We start from the raw sequence: 26,440 nt of genomic DNA, 5'->3' as shown, positions 1-26,440 counted from the left end.
CTCTTCTCTGTGGGACTACAACTCTTATGGGGATGAAACGCTACAATTCTCCACCTCAAGTCCTTGGACAAATTTGTATTATCTGAGCCCTAGTTTCCTAACATTGCAAATGGGGCTAGCAACACCTACTTTATATGGTTGTTTTAAGGATTTGAGAGAAGTGTAAAAGACCTAGCTCTGTATAGATGGATGGTGAGTTGGATCTAATACATAATTTGTTTCAAATGAGTTTTTGTTTCTTCTATTCAACAAACACTTATTAATTATTCATTATGCATTAAGCAATAAAAGACAAAGATAAGAGAAAACCCTACCTATGAGGAACTTATCTAATGGGGAATACTGATTAGCAATACAAAAATTTCAATAGTTGACTAAGTATGATGTTAGATGCATGCATGGTGCACTGTGAGAGCAAAGAGAAGGGATGAAAATGCAGACTGTCATACAGTCTCAGCCTAGCTAAAAATAAAGCCAGGCAGGTATGGGAGCAGCAATTTAAAAGAGATCACACTTATTTGCCTCAATTTTTTCTGGCAAAAGGAGCTAAAATCATTTATTAGAAATGAAGATATTGCTGTGAAGAAAGAAGTTGAGATTAATTCACTTGCCCACGCTACCATCGAGCTAAATGGCAACAGAGCCAGGATTCAAATAACACATCTTCCAATCCAAAATCTCTATGTACTTGTGTGCTATACCACACTGTCTCTCCTTCAGTAGATTTTCCTTTCCTTCAACATAAATCAAACCAGCAAGCTAACAATACTTAATATTTAGTAGTCAAGCTTGTTACAGACCAGACTGTGCTTTACATGTGTTAATCTGGCTGCTCCTCACAACACCCTTCCTGAGAGGAAACCTAAGAGAAACTGAAACACAGAAGATGAAGTTACATGCCTCAGGATGTGGAGTGAGCATCTGAACCTTCATCCATTACACCACAGTGCCTCTAACATATATGCTCTGAAGAGTTCTACAAAAGCAATTAAAGAGTTTCATTCATAAGTGGTCAGAAATACAATTATGAAAAAGCAACCTCCACTATTACTGTCAGTTTAATGTATTTTTCTTCTATAAAACTAAAGCAGTTGAATTTCTGCAAAATCATCTTACAGCCAGACAGGCAAATAAAACAGAATGAGAAGAGGACTGTTATAAGAGCCCGCACAATTGAGAAAGAAGAGAACAAAGAACTACCTTATTTCTGTTAGAATAAAAGTTGGACCTTTGGGGGAAGTTCATACATAAGTTAAGCTTTTTAAAAGAGGAACAGGGTTCAAGTACAGTTGGACAATATCCATCATATCATAGACTAATTTTCACAAATGCCTAGGGTGCCTAAATGGTTTTCTTGGCTTCACTGGAGATGGCTGGTAATTATAGATTTGCTTTGTTTATGTCACCATATTCCTATTATGTTAATATGTGTGCGCAAGTTAGTTAGTAGTTTAAAACCTATACATACTTAAGGTACTCTACAAGAAGATATGTCAAAGAAATAATAAATCCTCCCATGTTTTATTCCATATGCTACCTCTATAGCTTTTCTTCTTCCTTCCTAACTACAACACTTAAATAGAATTCGTGCCTCATATCAAATTTACCGAGTATCATAATTCCTCCAAGTGGTAAAGATACCTCGAGACAAGTGCTGGGCATAGAAGCCACAGGGCATAAATCTGCAAAGAAGTAAAAAGCTAACCTTTTCAAACAATATGGCTTCTCTCTCACTTACCAACTTTACATTTTCCTGTATGGCCCCGGAAGATGACTGGTTAGCCAGAGACGGGTAAGATTCCTCAAGGGAGGAACAACCTAAGACAGGCACAGTCACAGGGGGGCCATCAGGTGAGAAATTGGAGAACAACAGTTGTGAAACTTAGAACCTCACCCCCCCCCCAGTGTTGAGAGAAAGCTTCTGCATCCATGGATGTTTTATTGCCCTTGTCTAGCTCGGATTAGCACACAGTCTACAGGCACACACCTGATCATCTACAATTGCTCTCTTACAACACTAAACTATGTTTTCTACCTTTATCTTGCATCTACCTACCACTTCAGCAGTTTATTAAAAATAAAAATAATAATAATAATAAAGGGAGAAATGTGGAATCCACATATAAATCAAGTATAAAAATCAAACGAATATTCATAGTTGACCTGATTGTTTATAGTTCATAATGCGTGATCAAAACCGAAAGTTTCTGTGATGAATGCCCTTGTACTGTTCACCATGTAAGAACTTGTTCACTATGTAAGAATTCGTTCACCATCTAAGAACTTGTTTGTTATGCTTCAGAAGATTGGAGACTGATGAGAACTAGGCTTGAGATGGATTAATGATTGTGCATTGGGCATTGACCCCCCTATACAGAATTTTATTGTTGTTAACAACCATTTGATCAATAAATATGAGAGATGCCCTCTCAAAAAAAAAAAAAGAGGAAAGGGAAAGAATCTGCCTTACTGTGCCAAAGAATCATAAGATAGTCCTGTACACTGGTTCCCAGGGGCAGCTGGCTTGCCTATGGGTGGGTCACTTGGCCCTAAGGAGACAAAGTTCAGTACTAACCCAGAATGGAAGAACTAACCTTAACATCCAGCTAAGGAATCAACTCAGACAAGTATAACAAGACTAAATAAAGTGGGTCAGATGAGAACAGAACTTTCAGAGGCCAGCCAGCTCTTAGGAGGGGCAGTGATTTACAAAGGTAACACAAAGTTAGTAAATACCATGTTTATGTATAGTGGTTCTCATCAGGGGACTTTTGGCAATGACTGGAGACACTTTTGGTTGTTGCTAATGGCTATGTGTTCAAGGATGGAGCTAAACATCCCACAGTACACAGAACAGCTCCTAGAGCAGAAAATTATCTGGCCCAAAATGTGAATACTTGATGAGGTTTAAGAAACTAACATTAATTGAATACTAATGCCAGGCACTATTCTAAGCACTCACATCTAACACATCCCTTACTCCTCGGAGCAACCCATGAAGTATCATTATCCCCATTTTACAGATGAAGAAACCTAGGCTACGAGGCCACATCCTCACACAGCTTTGGGTGGCAGCCCTGTGGCATGAACACAGCTCTGACCTGAGAGCCTGGCATGCACACACTGTCCCTCGATTTCTTACGATACTGCTACATGAATCACCTTCCTCTAAATCACCTTTGGAGATACAGGTGGAAGAGGAGAGGGCACCAAGTATTCACTAGCAATGGGGTTACAGAAAGCAAGTTATGCCCAGGAAAAGCAGCTTCCTGATTCTGCCACCAGGAGGGGTTAGGTTTGTGCAGCACAACATCAGTAGGGACCCATCTTAACACACATCAACATCTAACCAAGAGTGTGGTACAGAGTGGCCTGCCTCTGAGTGTTGGTCCCATCACAAGGACAATCAAGGGCTACATCTTGAAATAAAAGAGGACACAAAAAGGATGCTGTCTCAGAGTATGTTGTTTTTTTAAAAGAAAGTCTAGCTTGTCTTTTTTTAGACTTAAATTTTTTTAATTTGGGGGTGTAAAAAGTAGAAAAATGGATGAAACAGAAAACTGTCCAAATTCATGTTTTATTAAAATATCATTGATAAATTTTTGATAAATATTGCTTAAAATAGATGGACGTTGGGCTTTTTTTTTTAAGCATTGTTCCTTCATCATTGCGCCCATCTTTTTGTCCATTGTATGCAATTACCATGCTAGATCTTGCCCATTTTTGTTTCAGACAGCCAGCCAAAAGAAAAAAACAAAATTTAAAGTCAAAAGATTCTTCTCCTTTGACCTCTAAAATATAAGCAGAGAGGTTCTTATCTCCATTTCCTTCACCTGTCATGAAGACTGCTTGGTATTGACTAGTGGCCCTGACCAGATTACAAGGTAGATAAATTCCCAAGAATCAGTATCCACTCTCAAGGATTAGGGCATGGTGGGGGTGGGGTGTGAGTGATTTGCACCAAGAACAATTAAGAAATTAAAAACAATCCTGTTCCAAAAGGAAGGAATCAGGCCTGGAAGAGCTGAAATTCTGTTCAACAGGGGGTACAGGACTGGGTGCTGGAAGTTTGGAAATAAAAGCCCCACAGGAGGGTGCTGACAGAGACAGTCAGGAAGAGACAAGAGAAAATCCATGCACAGTCCCAAGGCATGGCACAGGGACTGGTATGGAAACTGGTTTAGGAAATGAGGACTGACCCAGAGGATAAGAAAAGGAACTGGAAGTGGGGATGGGAGTAGGATTATTTCTGAGAAGGGAACAGGCCAAGCAGGTGGGTTTCATTTTAAACTACATTAAAGTACCTTCCCAGGAAACTCTTACCCCAAACCGACTAGTTACTTTATTGAAAGTTTACTGTAATAGTATACAATCTGTATCTGTTTATTTTTGCCTCTCAGAATACTAGCTCCAAACATATCCCAAATGTTTCAATAGAAACAAAGCACATCTTTGTCACATCTGTAAATTAAGTTCACAGCAGAAGCAATTAAAATTCTAACAGCTGTCAAAGGAAGAAACCAGAGTCACCACCTCCCCACGCATGACATGATGAATTAGTTACAACTTTTCCTGTTTTGCTCGCTAATATATCCTTCCTTTAAATCCCATCCACCCCCTCTGATTTTTCCCTCATTCTGTAATCACAAAGCAGTCCTACTTTTTCCTAGGTTTATCTCATCTCTTATTTGAGGCATCCTTTATTATCCTGATTCTTGATAAAGAAAAGTGGTGCAAGAATTAGAAATATAATATGTGCAAAAACATCCAATGTTGAGACATAATATATAAGGACAGTCTGCACCCAAGATAATTGATAGGAGTGTCCAAGAACCTGAACAACAACAAAAAATGACATGGGTCTGTTGGTTCTCTGAAACTGGCTCCATTTTATTAAAGACATTAAAGAAGGGGCTGAGTGAGGAGATGGAAGTAACAGCTGACAGTCCTATTTTTCTAATACTAGAATCAAAACTGCCAGGATAAGGATAAGGAGGAAAGCCCTAAACTTACTCCAAATGATGACTTGTCCCTCAGCTGGTTCCAGAACTGACAGGGTACGGGTGTGAACTCTTAACAGCAATGCTCTGCTCTAGCCTTCTCAACTCCCAAGGGACCATTTTGGGTCCCCTATCACCAAAACACCTGCCCTATTCTGGCTTTCCAAGCTTCTCCACTGGGAGGCACACTCCCTGTGTATCTTCCAGGCAGATGTGACACAGAACACTTCCAAGGATGATCTGTGATCACTGGCAGAGTGATGGATGGATGGGTGATTATATGAGGCAAGATAAAAATGAAGGAAAAATTCACACAGAACTAGCAATGGTAAAATACTGCAGACCCCAGGAAGCCTAGTGTAAAGATCATTTTGGCTGGGAGGTGGGGAGAATTCAGAATGAGTCAACACCAAAAACAAAACATACAAATACCCATAAAGACAATCCCCATTACATTTCAGAGTCTCTAGGAAGAACCTCCAACCTGACATCTCTGCTTCTGCTCCAACCCCCTCCAATCCATTCCTCCCACAGAAGCCAGAACCATTTTTTTGACCTCTGTAAATCTAATAATTTCACTGCTTTGATTAAACCCTTTGCACTGCTTCCCACTGCCTTTAGGAGAAAACCCAAACTGCTAGCATCTTACAGCACCCACTTAGCCTAACCTTTTCCTATCTCTCCAGCTGCACCCTCCAGGGCCTCTTGCACCTCTATTCACTAGACTATGGTCAGAACAGCCCCTTCCCAGTTCACACACACACAATGAGCACATTCTCATATCTACTCTCTCATACCTGTATTCCTTCCCTCTGTCTGGAATTCTTTCCCTTCAGCTCTTTACAGTGAGGCCTTTGTTCAAATGTCACTTCCTCTAAGTGACAAGCCTTCATGACCACTCTGACTAAAATGCTTCTTCACCTACTTAATCTCCTGTCACCATCCTAAGTTTTCTCCATTTTAGTATTTATTGCTATCTTAGACTGCATGGTGATTGTTAATTGAGATACTCCCTGACTAGAGCATAGAAACTGTGACTTATTTCTGCCATGCACTTAGTAGGCCTCATTATACATTGTTTGTTTATGCTTACAACAAACATTTGAAAATTCCCATTTGTCAAAGTGTGCAAGTGAGATCTTCAAAGTAACCACTGGCTCATCATTCCTTGATTAGTCTCCTGAATCATCAGTTTCTCCCTCTCAACCAGATCAATCCCATTATTATACATACTAATATGCTACAGCATCTTCATAAAATCCTCCCTAAAAATTCTGATTTATTTAACAGATACTTAAACAGTGCTTACCATGTGCTAGTGATATGTAATTTGTCTGTGCCCCAACTGTTATTATTTGCATGAATGATCCTGTTAACACTCTTAACTAAAGCTTTTTAAAAACAAGAACTCAGAGTAAACACAGATGCTTATACAGTGTGATAAAGGAAACTACTCCAAAGAAAATATTTGCCCTCAAGATTCTTCTTCTGACAGTAAAACTTTGTTGGTTCGCATATTAGAAGAAAATTCCCAAAGGACAAAATTTACAACCAGTTCATGATATATTTATGTGTAATTTAAATTATGGTATAATTTAAATTTAAATATGAATTGCAGTACATAGCTTTACACACAGCTATGTTATTGGTAAAGATATTATGAAGAATTTTATCTTAAAGTCTTAAATTTCAAAAATCAGGACTTTTATATATATTTTCCCTGCCAACTCTTTCCTATCAATAGAAACTGCAGCTTCATCCCAGGAATGGTAAAATAAATTTAGACAATATCTGTAAGTACTCAAAATCAAGAACAAAGAAAATAAGTTAGCCTAAAAATGCATGCCCTAGAATGGGAAAACCCCAGTTGAGGTGGGAGGCAATATGAGAGAAGAAAAGATAAAATTAAATTCAGAAATATCTACACAAGTTCCAGAAGCAAGTTTTAATCTATTAGAAAAAGTCACAGGTAAAACAAAGGCATTCACTCTACTGAAATATGTGCAAAGATACATTTGTAATGAAATGAAGCAAAATATATTAAACCAAATACTGACGTCAAACTAAAAAATCGGAAGCTTCAATAATAGATAATTCAAGTACCTTACTTATAAATATCACCTTTCTCGTAAGAACTAAATACTTCTGGCATATGTCTTTCTCCATATAACCAGGAAAATAAGAAGTATGAACATTTTATCAGTTTGAAAAATGAAGAGAAAGAAAGTCAACTACTTTCTGCAGACCAGAAAGAGGAAGAGAACATTCAGTTCTAACCAGTTCAGAAAACAAAGCAGGGATACAGTATTATCTGTGCACAGAGATGCAGAAACAAAATAAAGCTTAGGAATAATTCCCCACAAGAAAGGCCAAAGCTGCAGATGTTGCTCCATAAAGTCTGTCTTGTCCCACTGTTTCCTGAGTGAATTTATTATGTTTTTTTTTTTTAACTTCTGCCTGTCCATCTATCATCTGCAGTGCTGGATATGCTGCTGTCCCTACACCTACTTCCTTCTATGAATCTAGATCTCAATACATATGCATTTGGATCTTTTTATTTAGTACTGAGTTGCCCCCTGCCTTAATTGTCCATAATGTAGAAATGATCATTAAAGTCCAAAATTTAATGACTTAAAAACCTATTAAATAGAATTTACATTCACTTTTATTTTTAAAACAGATGTTTTTTGTTTTTTGTTTTTTTAGTGGGTGTGTGCCTTATTTTTCCTTAAAAAAACTAACTGAAATTTGTGTGTGCATGTTTCTTGTCCTCCAGGAGCTTATATGTAGCAAAAAAGACAAATGAAAATATACTGTGATCAATTCTCTTAGACAAGTATGAAAAGTCACTGGGATTTAGAACAAGGAAAAACTACTTCCAACTGAACTTTTCTAAGTATTTGGAGTAATGATGACATGTGAAGGAGACTCTGAAGGCTAGATATTCAAAACAGAAACGGCAGCAAAAGTCCTCATTACAAACAACAGCCATTGGTCCAGTTTGTCTGAATTCCTGCCCACTTTGGGGAAAGGAGACACTAAATACAAATAGAAAGAGAAACTGTCATGAAGCAATACTCACCTTGGGATTTTATAGAGCATTTTCATTACAGCCTATTTTACTTCCACATTTACAAGCATAAATTTGAAATCACTTTTCTATATTTGGAGACAGAGGCTGGAAATGTGGATTTGAGATCATGTCAGGCTCGTTTGGATTTCATTCTGCAGATGATGATGCGAAGGCACTTGAAAAGAGAACTTAAAGGTCTATAGGCATAGAGGATGGAATGAAGTTGAAGAGGGCTTGAAGAAAGAGGGGCTTAGCAACAATAGGAATGGCAGGCTTGCAAAAAAATTGACAAGAGAAGCAAGTCAGTAGCTATTTTGCATGTGGAGTGAAAGGTAGGAGGACTTAAATATTGCCTCAAGGTTTTATTCCTGGGTTACTAGGAGAAATAACTAGAAATGGGGGAAGGGGAGAGCAGGGCTAAATGACAGTGAAATGGCTTAAGTAATTATTAGCCCTACCTAGAAATGTCTGCATCAGATCCCAAATCTGACACTTTCTGGGACTAGGCATTGTTTCCAAGCACTTAGGATACAGCAGTGAACACAACTGGCAAGTACTCCTGCCTTCATGGAACTTACCCTCTAGTGGTAGACAACAGGTAATGAATAAATACATAGATATTTATATTACAGAGTGGGATTGTATGGAATTTTAAATAGGAAGGTCTTCATAAGATAGTAATATTTGAACAAATGTTACTAGAATTTCCTGAGTGAGCTATGCAAGGAGCCAGGAGAGTCAGCAACTAACACACAAATATCTCCAAATAATTTCACTCTATGACCCTTTTGAAGTTAGCAATTGCAACATTTCACTTTGGTGACCCAGTCCCATTTCCTTGGGCTAGCATTCAGTGTTTTACTTCCTGACCCTATCCAACCCATAGAAGAAAACACCAATGAGGCAGTGATAACAAACTGCCTAGTAGGTCCATTTGTTCATAATGGCTGTTTACCTTCCCTACATGGGATAAAAAGACTGCATATGGAAACAAAACCAAAGCACTGTTAGAACATGTTTGTACAAAGCTTAAGAAGACAATCATCTCCTCAAAGCAATCATTGATGTAGCAACTTTGAGACTTGTGATTTAAATCAAAGGTGCTGGAGAATGATTATGAATCATGCAATTAAGCTACCAAGCAGGATGTCGCTGAGAGTAAAACCATTCACAGCACTATAAAACTGTCAAAAATAAAAATAGTACAATTATCAAAACTAAAAGTAATGTCATATTTTGATTTTATAATTTGTAGCTCAGCAAAGCTGAATTCTGGTCACAGCTTGGTTCTGGGCCTTTGGGGTTCATCCTTATCTGTAAAGGTCAACTGGTCTGATTTTTCAGATTCCTTTCAATTCTGAAATTCTGTGTGGCAAGTTATGGTTCCTATGATGTTTAGTCTATGTATTTGGTTCTCTGGTTTAGTTCTGCAATAATTACACAAATAAGCACCCACCCACAACAGCACAACTTACAAGTTCTGTATAAAGTGACATGAACTTTTTTGGGACAAACCATTCAAAAGCATGGTGTTTAAAATGAAGCTAAACTCATCTTAAAAGTGCTAGCTTTTTCATCCCTCTTTTAGAACAACTTTTAAGACTCTGAAGTTTATCATTTGAGAGTGGACTTGCTTTGGAACAACGGGGATGATCCCATCTCTAGAACAAGAAAAAAGTAATGAGAGCTTTTCCAGTGGAACTGAATCTTTGAAAACTGCTCCCAAAGAATCCCTAAGCATTCCTAGCAACAGGTGTGCAAAAAAGGTTTCTGGTGGTGACGCCTTTGAAAATTAATGCCCACCTGAATGCAAAACGAAGTAAATAGCCAACGTTGGTGTGGACTGTGTGCCAGGCACTAAGTTTTAACTCATTTAGTCCTGCCCAACAATCCTATAAGGGTGGAACTATCACTATCCCCATTTTACATATGTAGAAACAAACGCATAAAGAAGTTAAACTAATTGCCCAAGTTTTCGCAGTTACTTCAAATCCGGGCGCTCTGGCTTCAAAGCCTGAGCCTTAAATGTCTACAATACATTGCCTACGTACAGCTACCCTACTTGAAATAACAGTCCCATTACTGGTCGCACTCCTCCTGCAAACTAACACGGAGTCGAAGTCGCACGGCAAGTCCACTAACGAGTATCTCCTCCAATCCCGAACCGCGAACTAGAAATGTATCTTAAAGAATATAAAATCTGTACAGTACCTGAGGCCTCTCGAGATTTGGGGTGGAGAGAGCAACGTAAATTTCTGTCCAGTAGCTAATGTCCTGAACAAGCATTGCCAAGCGAGAGCACGAACCGGTGTCTCCCTCCCTCGGGGCTTTATGCCGGGGGGCCGCCCGCCCGCGCCGCCCGCGCCTACTCCTTGCGTTAAGTGCACCGGGGCCGGTCGACCAAACCACACCTGCTGGGGCGTACCCGCGGGGTCTTCCCACCTGGCCCACAAGGCACCAGGACCCCTCCCCACACTTACCTTCGGGACCAACGCCCGGCGCATAGGGAGCGGAAAGCGCCGCCTCAGCTGCGCCACACTCCTCAGCGTCCGGGGACCGCAACTCCCACCCCCAGCGGCCTCCGCCGGGCTCTCCGCCCAGGTCTGACCTCCGGGTCCCGCCCCGACCTCCGGGACCCGCCCCCGAGGTAGGCCCCACCAATCAACGGTGCCGCCTCGGCTGCCGGTCCCGCCCAAAGCAAGGGGCGTGACTTCTACTCACCCACTCTGCCCAGGCTGACTAGGTGGCGCTGAACCTGAGAGGAGCTGTGGGCAGGGGGCAGCCCCAGACACCCTAACTAAATTAAGAGGGTAGGGCCTGAGGGTTCAGGACCTGGAGGGAAGAAGGGGAGGACACAGGCAGAGGGAAGGGGAAAAGGAGACAGTCACAGGGGTAAGATGAGGAATAGGCTTGGGAAAAAGAGAGAAGGCACGCTCCCAGGTTCCAGCTAAGGTGTAGGGCAGGGTGAGCATCTTAAAGCAAGAGTTCCCATTTCAGGGCATTGGCCAATCTCATTTTCCTCGGGCAGGATAAGAGTCAAACATGAATTCAGGATTCTATGCATAAGAAGTCATTGGTAATGGGGTTTGGAGGGGCAAGGAAAGGAAGCAATTGCTTACTGACCTCCTCCACCACACATCTTCTTTGGTCATTTTAAAAATCGGTGGAAAGGACTCTCACTCTAGGTTTCTCACTCTAGGTTTAAATTAATGTTAATCATTCCCTCTCCCCTCAAACAGCTCAGGCACTTTTCAAGAGAGTAGGCCCATTACACCCAGGCCAAGTTTGGCATTAATACCCATAGTGTACAAGGTTTGGAACTCCATGTATGGATAAAGGAAAAATACCAGGCCACTCGGAAGGAATTATTTTAACTATTAATTTATTTGATTTTGAAAGGTGAAAAACGATTTAAGGAATCAAGTCAATAACTAATTGAATTATGGTGGGGAAACACAGGCTCAATTTGCCAACAAAACACGACTGACAGACAGTAACCTTTGCTAGGAGAATTTCAAAAAATAGTGCCAAGAAGCCAGTCTAGCTGTGTGGCCTTAAGGGAAGTCACAATATCTGAAGCCCTCAATTTCCTTACCTATAAAATGAATAAATTAGGCCATGTGATCTCCTGACCCCTAAATGACCTTCCACATTCGATTTTAAAGTACAAATTCAAAGAACTCAGGATCTTCAATCTGACCCTCACCTACTTTTTCTATCTAGTCTCCAACTACTCTGTGCATACATCTGACAGACTGTCTCCTCACTGTAGAATATCCACAATATACAGCCAACATTCCTGCCACCGAATATCTCAACCCACTGCTTCTCAGCTCAGAATACCTTTTTTTCAGTCCTAGCTACCAGTCTGGTCTATAATAGCTTAGCTCAGGGACCTCTCTATGCAATAAAATGCTACACTGCAATACTTAGGGTCCGTGCCACCCAACTTGGAACTTAGCAGGCCACAGTTTTATTTTCTTTTATAACATTTATCTCCAAAACTAAACTGTATGCTACTTACTGGATAGTCCCCAAGCCCCAGCCAATCCAGGAAGAAAAAGTTATTTTCAATATCTCAAAAAGCCTTTAAAAATTACATATTCATCTACAATGACTCAGTTTACCCATAACAACAAGATTTCCTGTTTTTGTCTGAAATTATATAACCCTGAAGTAAACCAGTCACTTCATGATAATCAAAGCTTTGAAGGACAGTTAAATGTTACTGATTCAAAAAAAAAGGAAAAATAAATTATTATTAAATAAGACTTATTTTGAAAACTAAATCTTTTGAGATTCATGGTACAAAAATAAATAAATAGTCCCCTACCTATTCCTTTTTCACCCAATTGCCCACACAAGTGATATAACCAATGGCAAGTGCTTAAAAATATATTCATCAGTCTATGATTATTTTCAGGTTTCCTTAAACCCTCTCTCTCCCTTGCTGTAATTAAAATACTGGTCTTTTCTTTTCATGCAAATAAGATTGCAAGAGTTTCCCCTTCTAATTTCAAATAAAATCTCAAGCATAAGATAAACAAGAATCATACAGCACTTCTTAGAGTTGGACTAAAAAGGTTTTTAGTGTTCCAGAAGGAAACCCTCAAATCATAGTAAACTGCTCATGTTAGGGCGCCTTACATGCCATTAATATCCTCAGAGAGTAAATTTACCTAACTGCAACCTTACCCAGATGTCACAAGTAGAAGCTGAACCAAGTTTGCAAACTGGTTCAGCTAAGTAAGAGTGAAAACTGATTTGCAATCTATCAATGGCCCCTTGTGTTTTGAAAATGTCATTGGCTCTGAAGTATGGCCCAAACAATCTATAAATCACTACTCACAGCAAAGCTTTATAATATTCTGGAGATTTAAGAAGTATTAAATAGGCAGACCAAACAATAGTCACACTTCATTTTACAGAGTGGTTGTACCAGAGGCTATTGATTATAGACTCTTGGAACTTTTCTCTTCCTCTCTTCAAAATGTGAGGTGACTATTAAGAGTAGAGCCTTAGGAGAACTTCTGAGTCCAGCCAAGATGTTGTATCAAGGACCATATTTACCTTCCCATCTAAACCACCACCACCAAGAAGCCAGATAAAATATATAAAACAGTTTTCAAGATACTGGATATCAGGCATAAAGGACAGTGATGCCTCAGAAGTGGAAAATGAACAAGATTTACCCTGGCTTATTCCATTCAGAGAACTTATAGGCCAGGGCATAGGAAAGGGGAACTGCAGGAGAGTCTAGATTCCCTAAGTTGAGGAGATGGAGCTGCGAGTCCAGGGAGAGCAAGATGACTAGAGTTTACAAGACAGAGTACAGGAGACAGGATGGCAACACAGAGAATATCGGAAATCTCAAGAGGGTCCTCCTCAAAACTTCAACCATGCATGTGAGGAAATTATCCAGGGTCAAAGAAAAAACAGGCCATCTGAAAGCATTAAAAGGAACAGTATGGGGCATTCACAGAGAGCCAGGAAGAGTGGCTGTTTACACCAGGCTGAACTGAAACCTTTCAGTTCAATGAGGTTGAATACTCAGAAGAGTCCTTCCTGCCTTAGTCCCAGAGAGTAATTGGCCTGGACTAAATGCTGTTTGGGTTCTACCAAGAAAGAAAAGTAAGATCTGAAAGGATCAAAGTATTCTAGAGTAGTTTAACCACATCTCAAATTAAAATTCAGCATATTTATAGAAATACAAAAATATTCATCACCCAACAAGATAAAATTCACTTCTTCCATTCAATCAAATATTACAAGGCATACAAAGAAGCAGAAAAATATCCATAATGACGAGAAAAATCAATCACTGAAATTAACCCACAACTGACATAGATGTTAGAATTAGCAGTTATAATGATAATATACTAACAAAATTGAGGCAACAAGGAAGGCATAAATATTTTCTAAATCTAACTTCTAGAGATGAAAACAGCACACTGAGGTGAAAAATACACTGGCTGGGATTAACAGAAGAGTAGACCTTGCAGAAAAAAAGATTAGTGAACTTGAGGACACACAGTAGAAACTTTCTAAAATGAACTATAGAGAGAAAAAGGAATTGAAAAGAATCAATGAGCTATGGGACACTGCAAGCAACCTAATATATTTATAATTGGCAGCCCCAAAGAAGGGGGTAAAGATGAGCCTGGGGAAGGGAATCCAAAAAGACATTTGAAGAAATACAACATTTTTCAAAATTTGATGAAAATTATAACCCACAGATCTGAGAAGCTCAATGAACCCAAACACTAGGAACATGAAAAAAAACTACCATATTTCATAATGAAATTACTAAAACCAGTGATAAGGCAAAAATCTTAAGAGCAGTCAGAAAAAAAGGAGACATGCAATGTACGGAGGAGCAAAGATAAAGATGGCAGCAGATTTTTTGTCAGATACAGTGCAGTGGAGCAACATCTTTGTTGTACTGAACAAAGAAAACCTGTGAACCTAGAATTTATACACAGAAAAAACATCTTTTAAAACTAAAGGCAATATAAACATTTTTTTCAGATGTGTAAAAGCTGCAAGTATTCATAACCAGCAGGCTCACACTACAAGAAATGTTAAAGAAAGACCATCAAACAAAAGGAAAATGATTCCAAATTTCTGGAAATACAGATGAACGCTTGGAATTAAGAACACTGGAAAGCATGACCACACAAATATATGTCGTTGTTGTTTTTATAATTTAAATCCCTTTAAAAGATACCAGTTGTTTAAACAATAAATTTTTTGTGGGTTTTATAGCCTATGCATAAAGAAGATGTACGACAACATCAGAAAGGCTGGGAGGAGAGACATGGAAGTATACTATTATAAAATGTATCCTAGAGTTAAATGTAAGCATCTCATAAGTAATGTATAATTCAATCACACACAGACTGTAATAAAGATGTATACTTAAACCATAAGACAACCATTAAAATGCTGGGGGGAGGGGAGCATTATAAATAATTAGCCAACAAAGGAGAAAAAATAGAATCACAATGCTCAATTCAAAATAATGCAGAAAATGAGGAAAAAGGACACAAAGAACAGATAAAATAAATGGAAAACAAATAGCAAGGTGAAAGATATAAATAAACAACTCATATCAATAATAACATTAAATGCAATGGTTAAAACACCCCTATTACGATGTACCATACTGGATAAATAAAACAACACCCAGCTTATATGTTGCCTCCAAAAAAACTGTACTTCAAATAGAAGACACAAATAAGTTAAAAGTAAAAGGATGTGGAAAAAGATATACATGAGTAACACTAGTCAGACGAAAGCTGGAACAGCAATATTGATATAATACAAAGAAGATTTCAGAGCAAATAATATTGCCATGGAAAGAGAAATTCATTTCACAATTGTGAAGGGGCCAATTCATCTTGAGGACATAAAATCCTAAGCATTTATGTACCTAATAACAGTTTCAAACTACATGAGCAAAAACTGAAACAATTTTAAGGAAAACTAGACACATCCACAATTATAGTCAGAAGTTTCAAAAACCCTTTTACTATAACAGCACAAGTAGTAGAGAGAAATCAGCCAGAATATTGTCTTAGTTTATTTGGGTTGCTGTAACAAAATGCCACAGACGGGAGAGCTTCTAAACAACAGAAATTTAATTCTCACAGTTATAGAGGCTGGAAGCCTGAAATCAGGGTGCCAGCATGGTTGAGTGGGGGCCCCCTTCCTGGTTCACAACCTGTGTCCTCACATGGTGGGAGGGACCAGGGAGTTCAGTGTTGTCTCTTTTATAAGAGTACTGATGCTATTCATGAGGGCTCCACCATCATGACCTAATCCTCCCAAAGACCCCACCTACTAATACCATCACCTTTGGAAGTTAGGATGTCAACAAATAAATTTAGGGGGGGACACAAAAATTAAGACCGTAGCAAATAAAGAAGACCTAAACAACACTATCAACCATCTTAACCTGCCATTTATAGACTACTCCAAGACAGAAGAATATACATTCTTTTCAAATACACAGAAGACATTTACTAAGATATACTGGGCCATAATAATGTAAGATAAATTTTAGCCAAAATAAGCAGGCGAAGAGAGGCAACAAAGGGCCAGGTAGTTTATTTGAATGCCACTCCCGGGTGATGTTCCGCGGTCTGGGTACTACAGGCCGGGGAAGTCACACCCGGTCAGGGAGGTAGGGGCTTATAAGGGATTAGGAGGGGGAGGAGTGGGCAAACTATCCTAGGGGGTGTGGAGAGGTATGATTGGCTAAAGGTGACATAATAGACAACTAGAAACTTTTTTTCCTTCCAAGCGGGAGGAGGCTGACATCCGGGTTTTAGTTGGCACATCAGAAGGATGGAATTCAGGAAGAGCTGTCCCCTTTCCATATAAGACACAGACCTTGGGATCTGGTCTGTTCTCCCCCTATGGCATCTCTCTATTCTGTTTGCATGTCCTTGTTTTTCCTTCCTCCAGCCTAACATTCCAGCCTTTTGGTCATAATGGGTGATGACTCAATCTGGCTACTTCCAGCTGACAAGGGATGTCGTGGGTGTTTGAGGCTGGTATTAGGCTGAAGGAGGGGGTTTAGTGGGAAGAGGTGCATAACGGTGAAGTAACATCTGGTTGGTGGTGACCTGGGTCATCTGGATTAGCTGCTGTTGGAGGAACCTGAGGACACAAGGGGCAACTAAGAGTAAACCACAAACTGTTATTAAGGGGCCCAGTAGGCGCATTAGCCAGGCCATTATGGGGAACTGGAATTATGTATCGAGTTTACACCTCAATGACTAGTATTAGGATTTAGTATAGACAAGACTTTTCTCTAAAATCATCTGTATTTTTACTAGAAATAGCCAGATTAAGAAAATAATTAACAGTTGGCTTGGTTATTTGCATAAGTGCAGCAAGAAGAGCAATTGATTACATAGGCTCTTTTAAATATGCTTTGCTGGAACTTTTTGTAAGGAATTTCAGATTGAACTTTTAAGGGCTTCTTGAGGCCAGAAAGCCAAGCCAGACTTGCCATCAGGTTGTGCCTGCAGTACCTGTAGATTTGGGTGAATTCCTCTCTTCTTGAGGTTCCTAAGACATTCCTGAGGTTCCTACACCTACCAGGAAGTGACCTTCTTTACTCACCTGGTAAGGCCGCTGGGAACTCTGTAAGCAAGGTACCAGGTAGGTTCTTCTAAGGGGCTTTGTTGGCTTTATAAAGTCAACCTGTTCCTTAAAGCTGTCTGTTCATATCTGAGTTTACACACGTGTCTCTCAGGTATGACGTTCCAGTAAAAGCCTTGGTAATATAACTAGTGTTTTTAATTGGTCCTCTTACAAGGAAAGCAGATTCTTATTCAACTTGTGCAAATAAAACATACTGCCATGAAATATAAAAATAGTCACTGAGATTTTTTAAATTCTGGAGGGATCAGGTAGAGAGAAAGATAAAGTTTAAATTCTGCTTATAAAGGCAGTCATTTACTAAACTGTTGTCAGCTTAAGAGAAAAAGCTTAAAACACTTTATCAGCAACATTTGAAACAGAAAGCTACAAAATCATTTTCTTTAGTTTAATCTTATGTAACTAGTACTTGTTCTGCTGAAATCTAGTTCTTTACTAGCTTAAGAGTAATAAAACAGTGACTATAAATAATAAAAGACTTACAAATGACAATGGTTAAAGATCTGAGAGCTTACTGTAAGACAGTTGACATAAGGAAATTCTGATATTTCTGTAACACAAAACATTCAGTAACAAAGTTTAGCATTATTCTTTTTGACAGTGCTTTCTAGGTATAATTAAGCAGGTAATTATATATCAGATAAATACGTTAAATTAGCCAAATACTTTTTCCAATGAGAAAAAGTTCTTCTGACATGTTCCAGGGGCCCTCTGGAAAATAACAGAGTTAACTAGAGGTAAAAGTACCTTCTTGAATTTGATTTTGGGAAGTTGTCAGAAGAAAGTTTCTTTGGCACTTGCTTAAATAGGATTATAGATTGCCATGAAGCAATACTTATCCAATTAACTAGAATGACAACAAAGTACTTCAAAGGCAAATAAAGAAGGTTACACAGTTGTTATCAAAGTTTAGCTTTTAGTCCTTTAAATATTAAGATCTCATTTTCTTAAAGACTCTGACAATTCACTGAGACTTTAAGCATAAGAAACTGCTTTGATAAAACAATTAGAAGAACTCTCTGCATCTTTCAATATTAAGAGCAGACTAACAGTTAAGAAAACTTTGTCTTTTTAACTGAAAACAAAATTCTAATTTTGCTGTGTACTTGCTACTGAGACTCATTTGCTTTAATTTTAGATAGCATGACCATATTAAATTCTTCTACAAACTTTTTACAACTTTCTTTTTACATTTAGATTTCTCTTTCTAAATAAACAGCTGTACTTTAGAACAGTTACTTTCTTTTATCAAAAGACATATTTTTAGCATGCAGAAATGTTTTGCTTACTACTTTAAGTAGTTTTGATTAGAACTTAAAACTATTACTTTAACCTTCAGTGAACACTGAAAAATAGGCTACTGTAAACTGTTACACTAGCATTCTTCAGATTGATACATCTATGAACCTATATTATCATTTCTGGAAATGTGCTTCATAGCACAATTTTTTATTAGGCACAAAATATGTCTATATAACTTAGCAAACTTTAAGAATTTTGGTTACTACAAAAATTCTCAGGCTGTTTGCATATATATACATTGTTATACATTAATACAGTATTATTATTAAGATATTTATTTGCTAGGCTTGTTTACTTATTTTTAGCAACTATGCTAGATTACTTACAAAACCTTTACTGAATATTAGACAAAGCCAAGCCTTTAAGCATTTTATTCTTAAAAGATTTCGAGATAACATTGACTTAAATGACCTTAGGTAAACTTAGGCAGCTGATAACAATAAGGACATGCCCGCCTCAACCAAACCCAAATTAGCATTAATGCTTAACATTTTTATCAGATTTTCTTTAGAATGCCCAATTTTCACAAGCGCTTGTTTTTAAATAAAATATTTTTTATCTATACACTTAGACACACAAACATACAAACTGAGATACAACTACTACAGTCAACAACACCCCCCACACAAAAACATATACAGACAGACAAACCAATATAAAGACTTGAGTCACTGATATCCAATTGCCTTCCCTCTCCTCAGCTTCCTGTCTGTGGCTTCTAGAACCAAAGGGCGGGAGGAGCATGTTCTGGTGGGGGAAGAGGGCAGTGAAGGCGGAAGGAGAGGGGGAGGGGGTGGTGCAGCCACCGGAAGAGGAGAGCAGGACAACAGCACGGTTGAGAATGCAGGACTTTAAGATGGTGGCGACACGTGTGAAGACGAAGGACTTAAAGATGGTGGTGGAGAGAGGGGAGGGGGTTGCGAGCTGAAGGAGGTGGACGACTGAGGTCTTCTGGCAGATCTGAAAGGGAAGAAGGACTGAGCAGAGTAAGAGGCTGACAATCTTTAACTGGAGATCGGGCTAGGAGAACCTGAGTCATTGAACACAACATAAAGGTCTGGATGGGAGTGCCAAGTCCAAAAAGCCTGCACATATGGGATTTCACTCTACTCTCCACTCCAGTGGCAAAAATTAATCAAGGTGGTGAGGAGGCTAAAATTGAAAGTTCCCTCAGGGGGCCAGCGAGATTGATTGTCCAAGGGAGATTATCCTCAGAGCAAAGAAAGACTAGCTTCTATTTACAAACTTCCCGGGATAAATATAGAGTAGCCAAATTAGAAATGAGACACCACAGCAGGGTCTGAGTCTCTGCTTTTGAGGGCTGGTTCCCCATGTCTGCACCACTTCCCAACTAATCCCGCTGAGAGGAGCACCCAGCGTCCCAAGCGCGCCAAGTCAGGGGAGACGTCCTGGGAGCCTGGGTGAGGGATGTCTCCCCCACTGCAGGGCCAGGGCTGGGCCGGATGCCTGCAGAGGGTGTGCCAAATGCCCAGGGGCCGGATGCCCCACCTGGACATATGCACAATTTCTAACGGACCAGGTGAAATGGAGTTAGGAAGGGAAACAGACTGGGGAAACTGAGGGACTCACCAGAAAATAGTCCATGTAGCAGAGGGCAGGCTGAGGTCCTGGGTTGGGGAAGGAGTAGGCGGGGCCACCGGTGGCTGGGCGGGGCCCCGCACTCACACTCCTTCCCAGGTTTCAGCACCAAATGTAAGATAAATTTTAGCTGAAATAAGCAGGTGAAGAGAGGCAACAAAGGGCCAGGTAGTTTATTTGAATGCCACTCCCGGGTGATGTTCCACAGTCTGGGTACTACAGGCCGGGGAAGTCACACCCGGTCAGGGAGGTGGGGGCTTATAAGGGATTAGGAGGGGGAGGAGTGGGCAAGCTATCCTAGGGGGTGTGGAGAGGTATGATTGGCTAAAGGTGACATAAAGACAACTAGAAACTTTTTTTCCTTCCAAGAGGGAGGAGGCTGACATCCAGGTCTTAGTTGGCACATCAGAAGGATGGAATTCAGGAAGAGCTATCCCCTTTCTATATAAGGCACGGACCTTGGGATCTGGTCTGTTCTCCCCCTATGGCATCTCTCTGTTCTGTTTGTGTGTCCTTGTTTTTCCTTCCTCCAGCCTAACAAATAAGTTCTAATAAATTTATAAGGATTTAAATAATATAAAGTATGCTCTCTAACTACAATGAAATTAAATTAGAAATCTAAAACAGCCATCTGGAAAATCTCCAAATACTTGGAATAAAAATATACAATTCTAAATAACCCATGCATTAAGAAGAAAACAAAAGAAGGCATCCCAATTGGTAAGGAAGATGTTAAACTGAAACATAAAGGAGCCTGAAAATTTCACAAAAGAAGACTTCAGACATATAGTTTTTTAAATGTGTTTTCAGTATCTCAAATACCAATATAGTCTTTATATGAAAGTGCTTATATATCTTCTGCTTAAGTGCATGTTGATTTACATAAATATTAATGTAACAGTGAAGGGACCTAACTGTATAAAGGAGAACTACTGACCTATGATAAACTACATTCAAGCCTCATACAGCAGTAGGCCAGAGAAAATAATATTTGATAAACAATAATTAGAGAGTAAGTAAAATCTTTGAATTTGACATCTAACTAAATTCTTTTCTCAACTCTCAAGTCAGTTCTTTTCTATTAATCTTGTATGCAGAGAATCATAATTAATGATGTACTGATTAATTTTATATGACACTGGTATTTGGAATATCCCTTTGGGTTTAAATTTGTCTAAAATGATTTATATGATACGGTCAGTAACTTTTAATCCATCATTAATTATCCATATTCTTTTTAACATGCTGCCTATTTCAGATTCCATGAATGCAGACAGAGATTACAAGGACATTCTTATGCATTCTTTTGCATGCTAACAAGGAAATTTATTTTCCACCATATTTTCATGATTCTATACACTATGTTAAAAATAGGTGAAGTTTTTTTCTTTTTTTTCCAGTTAGGGTCCTCATTCATATGAATATACGTTCTAAGATTTTATTGTAGGTTCACCTTTTACAAAATTAAAACATTCACAAGGCCTTGTTCTTTGTAATATTTCTCAATTCATACCAAATTTGCATCACAATAACACATCTTTTATAATAAGAAAACAGAAACAGAAAGAGAGGATGCAACATCCAAAGTTATTTACAGAGAATGAGGGGAAAAGAGAATAAGAGAAAGATGACTACTTGTGATTCTAAATCCTTGATCTGATATCATGATTTATAAATTGCTAATTATTGACTTAGCTAGTATCTCCATTAATTGAAGGCTAACATTTTACTTGGCAAAGAGTATAATAAAAAATCAATTTCATTCAAGTATTGATTACCTAATATGTACACCACTCTCTTGCTGGGCCCTATGTACTGCACATAATGTGTATAAAATAAAAATACTCTCACTCTCACCATCTATTGTTGATAGAACAAGAAATAAAGGTTATTAAGAATAGAAATTACAAACTGACCAATGGAGCAATTAAAACTGGTTACCTGACTACAGTGAAGGGCAGAGGGTATGCTAAGTGAGCTTAAGTCTCTTGTATTATAATTGTATGTTCAAAGACAACATGTAAAGTTGGCAAAAATCAAGAAAGGGAGGTATGTTTATTATTTAGACATATGGAGGAAAAATAAAAGGAACTAAAAATGTAAGTGATTAAAAATGGCTCCTCAAATTAAACAAACAGAGCTAACTGAACTGATTAGAGGAATTATTTCAAGTTACTTCAAAACAATTCCTAGTGGGATAAACCCTAAGGACTATAAGACCTCTAAAAAAACAAAATCTTAAATTCTATTCAAGCAATCATCCTATCAGTGACAGTATTATTATTCTGAGACCATGTTTGTGTTGTGAGATAAAGTGAGCAATTACATCTTTAAGAGCCAAGAATTTTGATGTGGGAGAGAGGAGATAGAGATGAGATTAGGTTTTAAAAAAGTCCAAAAAACCTACAGTACTGAATTTCAGTTGAAAGTAACAATATGGATCTATTTTGTATTTTACTTTTTAAATATATGTATATATGTATTACTTAGATCTAGCGCAGAAAAGACCTAACCCAATGACCATCCCAATGAAATGAGCACCACCATCACCTAAATAGTGGTCTCTAAATTTTTCCTACTAAAATGAACCAGGGCTCCTTGTAGAATTGGCTGACTGCAGGTCAGGGGCAAGTAATGTAGATGAACCTGGGATGTGTTAAATTTCTTACTTTCTGATACATTATCAGTAACTACTAGAGTCATGTCAAAGGCCACAGAGGCCAACTCAAAGAGTTAACCAAAGACAGGGAAACAGAGCATAAAAAAGAATAACTATGGAGAATTGAAACACACTAAATGCTAAATCCAAAAGTTTACAAAGATACTAAAAAAAATGCAAAACAAACCTCATGAGTAACCTCTGAGTGATGCTAAAGAACTATTTTTTTTTAAACTGTTAAATAAAGGGTAAGAATCAAGCCTTCATCCTGCCTTTTCAATACAAACTGTACCCCAAGGTAACCAAATAGTTGATGAGAAGTTTCTCTTTACAAAAGCAATCCAGCTAATGAATAAAGAATAGAATTAGAATACCACTGTTTTGCAACTCCTAGTGAATTAATACATCTAGGCAATGATCATCAATGGCTACTCACCTTATAAAAGGAGAGCCAACCAGACATTTTACACATCCTGATGCAAAAACACACCATCACTTATGAAGTATTCTTGCCAAAACATTTAAACCCAAATATCATTAAGATTCTTGCTCTAATTTTCAATTTATAGGAATATGGGCATCAGAGGCACATGATAAGTGACATTTCAAGGATGTAATCAGCAAAATCTAGTGGGAAATTCTACACGACAAATTATCTTTTTCTTTATTACATAAATTTTAAGGGAAAAAAGAAAGGCAAGAAACACAGATTTGAAGAGTTAAAAAGATTTATCAACTACCAATTTGTAACGTATGGATATTATCTAGATCTTGATTGGACTAAGCAAACTGAAAAGAATTATGAGGCAATTGGAGAAATTTTTAAATGACTGGATATCTAATGACATTAAGAAATCATGGGGTTTTTTTAGGCATTATGATGATGTGATTGTGTTACGTTTTTTAAAAAGAATCTATATTTTCGGGATATTGAAATATTTATGGATGAAATACCCTGAGGTCTCAGATTTGCTTCAAAATGGTGGGATCAGTGGATGGAGGTGGTGGTGGTGGGTGATTAGCTGAATAAGCCAGTAAGTAGATGTAATTAACCATAAGTAGATAACTGTTGAAGTTGCAACCTGTTTATGGAGGCTTATTATATTATTCACACCATTTTTATAAATGTTTGAAATTTTCTGTAACAAAGAGGTTTTTCTCTTAAAACAGTGTTTGCTTTAGAGGAATGTTGAGGTGGGAGACCATTGCTTTTCATTATAAGCCTTTTTGTACTATTTTTGTTTTAATCTTTGGACACATGCATATAATTTCATTTCTAAGGAAACAGTCCTATTAATGAAATCAGAAATAGACATGCTAAAAATTTAATCAGTCTATGATGTTTAGTTCCCTTTCTTAATGATTTAGTTCTAAACTGAATTGGTGTATATATATATACACACACACACACACACATATACACATACATATATGTGTGTACATATGTATATGTATATGTATTTACATACACACACGCATACATACCAACAGTTTGCAAGTATAACCCATGGACACCTGGAAGGCCCTAAGATCCTTTGAGGGAGTCTGGGAGGTCAAACTATTTTCATAATAATGCTAAGATGTTATTTGCCTTTTCCACAGTGTTGACATTTGCACTGACGGTGCAAAAGCAATGGCTAGTGTCAGTGCCCTGACGAATCAAGGCAGCCACACTGCTGTATCCACAGTCACTGTATTCTCTACCAGCACTCACTTGCAGTTTAAAATGAGAAAAAGCCAAGTTCAGTTAAGGATGTCCTTGCTAAAGCAGTAAAAGTTATCAATTATAATATATCTTGATCTTCCAGTATATTTCTTTTTAATATTCTGCATGACAAAATGGTAGGTATGCATTAAATACTTCGGCTGTACACCAAAGTCTAATTGTCTGGAAGGAAAGTCCTTCGTTGCATGACTGTTTGAGTTAAAAGCTGAACTAGCTGCTTTTACCTAGAATACCATTTTTACTCAAAAGGATGACTGACAAATTATGTTATTTGCCAAACTTGGGTATTTGGCAGGGTATTTTCTTTAAAAATGAACAAAGTAAGCCTGTCACATAAAGGAAAACAACTCAGTGTATTTGTTGGCAATGATGAAATTTCAAACTTTCAAGTGAAATATAGAGTTTTGGAAAATTTGTTACTGCCACCATGAGCTTGACTGCTTGCCTCCACTGAAAGATTTTTCTGATGCACTCAGTTGGTGATATTAACAAATATGATTTCTAAAAATACTGTTGAATGAAATGTATCAACATTTGGAAGATCTGCATAAATCAGTGAACCAGTATTTTCCAAAAGACTAATGCATGAAGTTACAAAACCACACATGCATCAAAGATCCATTCAAAATGTAAGAGGACCATAGTGGGTTGCATGGTGGCCTCCCAAAAAGATCATGAGATAAGATTATCTGTATTATTCAGGTGAGCCCTAAATCAAATGACAAGTATCCCTGTAAAAGAGAGAAGAGAGAAGACACAGAGACACATGGAAAAGAAGGCCACACAAAGATGGAGGCAGACAATTACCAGAAACTATAGGAGGCGAGGAATGATTGTCTCCTGGAGTCTTTGGAGAGACCCCTGGATTTGAGAACAAATTGTTTTAATCTACCCAATTTGTGTTAATTTGTTATAGCAGCCCTAGGAAACTAACACAATGATCAATGGATGTAAATGTAACTGAGTACAAAGGGCCATTAATATAGATTCAGAGTCTACATTGCATCTAATCTTTAAGAAACTAGCACTTGCCAAGACGTGGTATAGAATCAAAGAAGAATCTCCACAATTTCCTGAAAAGGCTATTAAAACATCTCTGCTTCTTCCCACTGCATATCTTTGTGAGGTCAGATTTTTTTACATACTTAAATCAAAACATATTGTAACAGTTTAATGGAGAAGCAGGTATAAGGTTCCAGCTGTCTATCAAGCCAGATATTCAGGAGATTTGAAATATGTAAAATGATGCTAATCTCACTAGTTTTTATTTTAGTTTTGGGAAAACTTATTTTTTATAAAAAATATGTTTTTGTTAATATGTAATGTGTATATCCTTAAATTTAAATAAGTGCTTAAAATTTTTCAGTTTAAACTTCCTATATAGTAAATATCAATAATCCACACAAATACAAACTCTTTGGGGTCCTTAATAATTTTTAATTTTTGGTTCTGAGACCAAAAAGTTTGGAACCACTAGTATACACAGTCAGTAAAAGAGGACAGATGAGCAGGAGCCTGAGTAGTCAGAAGAGTATCGTGTACATAAGATTTCAGTTATTTTGAAGTATTCCATCGAACCATGCATTGACTTTCAGGGGCAGGGAAGCAGAGAAAGATCCATCCAGGCAAAAGAACCCCATGAAAATATATAAACACAGGTCTATATGTGTGGTAACATCAGGGAAGACTTGGCCATCAATAAAACATAAACACATAATTTCACATATCCAGATTATTATCTTCTTTTTAAAACAGTAGATACATGACTCATCCTCAGGCATCTTTGTTAGTTTTTGGAAACCCGTAACTTGAAAATATTTTTGGTTTTGTTAAAGTGGGTAACATGCTATTCTTCTTATTCCTCATACTCCAAGTAGCTGAAGTTAAGGCCTTTTAAATATTTCATCAGT

General features: G+C 38.0%; 1 protein-coding gene across 3 annotated transcripts in view; it reads right to left on the bottom strand.

Moving 5' to 3' along the window:
• The window catches only part of SGK3 (serum/glucocorticoid regulated kinase family member 3), a 137,705-nt gene that overhangs the window by 73,350 nt on the left and 37,915 nt on the right, over positions 1–26,440 (bottom strand). For 2 of the 3 annotated variants that reach the window (XM_017677326.3, XM_073229608.1), the window contains exon 1: positions 10,554–10,710. The exons of the other annotated variant lie outside the window; for it this stretch is intronic. The gene's annotated coding sequence lies outside the window, so the exon portion shown is untranslated. Of the gene's footprint in view, positions 1–10,553; positions 10,711–26,440 lie in introns of those variants that run through there. 3 annotated transcript variants of the gene reach the window in all.

This window comes from Manis javanica, chromosome 2 (assembly GCF_040802235.1).
Source record: "Manis javanica isolate MJ-LG chromosome 2, MJ_LKY, whole genome shotgun sequence".
Lineage (NCBI taxonomy): Eukaryota > Metazoa > Chordata > Mammalia > Pholidota > Manidae > Manis > Manis javanica.
Note: the sequence above shows the minus strand (reverse complement) of the source record. Positions and strands in the feature narration are given on the sequence as shown.